The 5214-nt window shown below is 38.9% G+C and overlaps 1 pseudogene; it reads left to right on the forward strand.

Moving 5' to 3' along the window:
* The first annotated feature begins 210 nt into the window (after positions 1-210).
* Positions 211-3455, forward strand: LOC130551054 (vitelline membrane outer layer protein 1-like; annotated as a pseudogene).
* The last annotated feature ends 1759 nt before the right edge of the window (positions 3456-5214 follow it).

Consider the following 5214-nt stretch of genomic DNA (forward strand, 5'->3'; position numbering starts at 1 on the left):
TCCATAAACCAAAGTAGGACCTTAAAAATCCCTAGTTATGTACTCTTTAAGAGATTCAGAATGTCTCCCATGATACAGAGGCAAAAAGAATGAAGTGGGTGCTGGCAGGTCGGATGTGGAATGGTCCCGTGTGCTTTGTGTCCCCCTGTGAGTTGACGCCCTGCCCTACACACCTGGTTGCTACTGCAAACGCAACACATTTACAGACCGATGCGCATCTCTCTCCTCCTGAGCTCTAGTGAAAGACATCAGAGCGCTTCTGAAATGTTCACGTTTATTTCCCTGCTGCTTGTTTTGGGCTCGTGTGCGAGCGAACGGCTCTCAGGTGGACGGCTCGAGCGCAGCATCAACAGGTTGTACCGCTCACGGCTGCATGTGAATAACGGCATGCACATGGGCTCGTGAGGGCTGAAGGACATGTGTCCGGCGGGGACGTATGCTGCAGGATTCAGTCTGAAGGTGAGCAGCCTGTTGACTATCCTCACGTCAAAATGAAATCAGAAAGGAAACATTTTCACTATTTACTTTCTTTTTAAGTCTTTTCTTCACACGGTTTTGTGCATTATTCTGCACTATTTCAAAGGAAAAATGGATTCCTTAACTAAAACAATGAAGGACACTCAATCTTGGCAATGCTGTAGTTAAATATTAATGTTAATGTCATAAAAATCTGACAAAAATCTGAAGTAACATTAGATTTTGACTATTGGGATGTGCAAGGAGTTGTTGTGGAGGGTGAACGGTGCTTAGCAACGACCGACGCCACGGGAGCGTAAACTCCCGAGTGCTTTAAAAAAGAAAGTACATAGAATGTGCGTAGGGCACTGGACACCGACTCCCAGAGGGACATTATATGCAGTAAACACATGTTGTGTCATGTGTGTTTGACCTTGTGCGTAGGCTACTGCGTGAGATGGATTCTAGTGCACGCAGAGCAGTTTACTGTCGCAGTATTTTCATGTTACACAATCTTGGCAGTATTTAAAATAATTTACTGCTGCTTCACGTTGATGTAATAAAAATATTGCTATTTTAAAAAAGCAATAACAATAGGCCTAGATTTGAATCATTGGGACGCACAGAGCTGTTTTGGCAGGTGAGCAACAGCACACACATTGCGCTCTGGAGCACTAAGAGAAAAGAGAAAGCGGTGTGGTCGCGTTTTCCACATGTTTATAGACACAGAATGTGAAGGCGCACTTATTTACACCATTTTTATGCTTGAGAAATAGTGTACGCAATGTTTATACAACATAACTTCGGAGACAGTCCCTAAATTCACAAATATCGAACGTCCAACGTCAGGCCAACTTTCTGCCAGTTCTGGTACGGCACTTTCAGCATCATCAGGCTGCAGGTTTCTCATGAGTTTCCCGTTTTGTTTGGAATTTGGGCCTGACAAATGCCAAGAAATATTGACACACCTGTAAAATACAAAATCTGAAAGATCATATATAGATCTTTAGTATACAATCCAGATTCTGTTGTCCCAGTGTGATGATGTTTTAGGTGGAACAGCATCAGAGGAAGGGGTTTTGGGCTGGTGATGCCACGGGTCTTAATGGGATCCGTCTTCACTGCATCAACCCTTTGAGGTGTTCACTGTGCCTGTATGAAGACTACGCCACAGTTCAGTCTGACGCTGGGAGGTAAAAGATCGGTTTGAGTTTTTCTACACTGCGTTCCAAATTATTATGCAAATTGGATTTAAGTGTCGTAAACATTTAATTTTATATTGTTCAATTAAACTTATGGATGGTATTGTGTCTCAGTGCTCTTTGGATCACTGAAATCAATCTCAGACACCTGTGATAAGTAGTTTGCCAGGTGAGCCCAATTAAAGGAAAACTACTTAAGAAGGACGTTCCACATTATTAAGCAGGCCACAGGTTTCAAGCAATATGGGAAAGAAAAAGGATCTGTCTGCTGCCGAAAAGCGTCAAATAGTGCAATGTCTTGGACAAGGTATGAAAACATTAGATATTTCACGAAAACTTAAGCGAGATCATCGTACTGTGAAGAGATTTGTGGCTGATTCAGAGCACAGAAGGGTTCGTGCAGATAAAGGCAGAATGAGGAAGGTTTCTTCCAGACAAATTCATCGGATTAAGAGAGCAGCTGCAAAAATGCCATTGCAAAGCAGCAAACAGGTATTTGAAGCTGCTGGTGCCTCGGGAGTCCCGAAAACCTCAAGGTGTAGGATCCTCCAGATGCTTGCAGTTGTGCATAAACCTACTATTCGGCCACCCCTAACCAATGCTCACAAGCAGAAACGGTTGCAGTGGGCCCACACATACATGAAGACTAATTTTCAAACAGTCTTGTTTACTGATGAGTGCCGTGCAACCCTGGATGGTCCAGATGGATGGAGTAGTGGATGGTTGGTGGATGGCCACCATGTCCCAACAAGGCTGCGACGTCAGCAAGGAGGTGGCGGAGTCATGTTTTGGGCTGGAATCATGGGGAGACAGCTGGTGGGCCCCTTTAGGGTCCCTGAAGGTGTGAAAATGAACTCTGCAAGGTATGTAGAGTTTCTGACTGAGCACTTTCTTCCATGGTACAAAAAGAAGAACCATGCCTTCCGTAGCAAAATCATCTTCATGCATGACAATGCACCATCTCATGCTGCAAAGAATACCTCTGTGTCATTGGCTGCTATGGGCATAAAAGGAGAGAAACTCATGGTGTGGCCACCATCCTCCCCTGACCTCAACCCTATTGAGAACCTTTGGAGCATCCTCAAGCGAAAGATCTATGATGGTGGGAGGCAGTTAGCATCAAAACAGCAGCTCTGGGAGGCTATTCTGACATCCTGCAAAGAAATTCAATCAGAAACTATCCAAAAACTCACAAGTTCAATGGATGCAAGAATTGTGAAGGTGATATCAAAGAAGGGGTCCTATGTTAACATGTAACTTGCCCTGTTAGGATGTTTTTGATTGAAATAGCTTTTGATTTCAGTAAATATGACCTCCTAATGCTGCAAATTCAACAAATGACCATTTTCAGTTTTTTACAACCTATGAAATGTTTTCAAACTCTGTTGTGCATAATAATTTGGAACAGTGCATTTTGAGTTTTTCATTTTTTAAATAAATACTGTTGTCAGTGGGAGGTTTGTTCAATAAAATTCCAAATGTACCCTAACTGTTGATTACTTGAAAATTATACTGACTGTCATTTGCATCGACAAATTAGGAAAACCAGAGAAAGATATCATTTGCATAATAATTTGGAACGCAGTGTATATTGGCAGCTTTTGAAAGCATTCTAGATGTAACCGTTTCCACAGTCATATACTGGATATTACAACATGAGGAATTATGGCACTTTGTGGTGTGTGTCCTCAGCTGGGGTCAATGGACGGATATTAAATGGTGCTCGGGTGGTTTTTTGACATCTTTTCAGCTGAGAGTTGAACAGCATCGGGGGGTCTGGGACGACAGTTCTAGATGGTAATGTATGACTTTATCAGCTGACGCTCACTTCCGTCTTCCTTCTCGGTTGTCGCTGTTTTTGATTTTAATACATTTTTCTTATTTAAAATTCAAACAGATTTTGTTTTTGCCTTCATCAGCAAAAGCATGTTTGTCGTTAGTTTCTTATTTTGTATAAATGTATTTATTATTTACTCATTCGTTCCGTCATTACATCATTCTTAACACAATTGGTTGGTTTGTTTGTTTCTTTGTTTTTTCATTTGTTTGCGCTTTATGATGACATGAACTTCATCTCCAGAGTTGCTCTGAGAGTTTATTTCATGAACATTTTACTGAGTGAAGCTAACACACTCCGACGACCTGCCAAAATAAAAGTGTGGGTAACTCTGTATTTTTATGTGGACAAATATATTACTATTTAATAGTAAAAAAAGAAACTAAAACTAATTTAGATAAATTAAATGCATCATGCATAAGCTGAAGTTAGTTGTTTACCTTTGAAATTATTCTTTCTATTTTGATCAATGTTTCATATTTATACATTTGTATTAGGCCTATATTGCATTTTGAATGTAATATGGCAATGGAATGTACTAAATGGGTTTAGTTTTCACAGATATGAATGTATGCAATTTCAGCAATAAATATGTAAATTTTTCTAAAAAGGAAACAAATTAGTTGTTCATTTTAAGAGACCTGTCTTATTTTTTCTTGTATATTTAGTATTGCTCTTTAATAAAGAAAATGTAATTATTATCCGAATACCCGATTAATCGATTGAAAAATCAGTAGAATACTCGATTACTAAAATAATCGATAGCTGCAGCCCTAAACAGAAATGCAACGTCATATGTCCAACTCGTTTTTTGACAAGTTGACCATGTCAAGACAGCACGTTTTACATTGTAAAGAAGTCAGAATGCATGAAACACCGCTGCATGCCCCCTTTAATAAATCTGTTAGCGAAAATGAAATGAAGATGAAAGCAGGTCTAAATTGAAAAAGAGCCTACAGCTTTGGTTTTTTTTAATTAGTCACTGACCTAAGATACTTTATTCAACAATATGATTTACAACTCAAATCAATAATGCTTTATATAAACTCTGTAAATGCTAGAGAGAGTAATATTTAACTATGCAGCCTTGATGGGGGAACACCTAAACAATTTTAACACATATGAATCATTTTATACCAATGCATATGACTTTAATTCAAAGTGATGTGCAGTTCGTATAAGTCATGCATTTTATTAGTATGTGACAGCACAAAAAAAGAAAAACTGTATACTGTGCAGAACACACTATTTTTATTATTTTCTAAAAATGTTCCTTGTTCGGGTGTATGGTTCCATAAAGAACCTTTCTGTTTTACAAAAGGCTCTACAAACTATTAAAGGTGGGAAAAAAATTCAATATGGTTGTTTGGGGAACCAAAATAGCAGCTTTAAGAGTGTATACAGCAATGCAATAGCATTTCATCACAAAAAGTCATTATTTTGTAGAGAGAAATGCTTGGAATTGTGTATACTATTAAGGTCTATTATAAATTACTGAAATTATTTGGCATGCATGCTTGTATTGTTGCTTTGGGGCAATTGTGTTATTCAATGAGTATGAAGAAGCAGACAAAATGTAAAAATAAGTCCTTAAGGGGGTACAGTGTACGAAATTGTTGGTAAATAACACAGTCAATGTTCTTTCCCTGTGGGGAGAATGAAATTAAAAGCAATACATTTTCTTACTGGTTTCAATAAACTCAAAAGAAGAGTACAGAG

This window comes from Triplophysa rosa, unplaced genomic scaffold (genome assembly GCF_024868665.1).
Source record: "Triplophysa rosa unplaced genomic scaffold, Trosa_1v2 scaffold588, whole genome shotgun sequence".
In the NCBI taxonomy this organism is placed as follows: Eukaryota; Metazoa; Chordata; class Actinopteri; order Cypriniformes; family Nemacheilidae; genus Triplophysa; species Triplophysa rosa.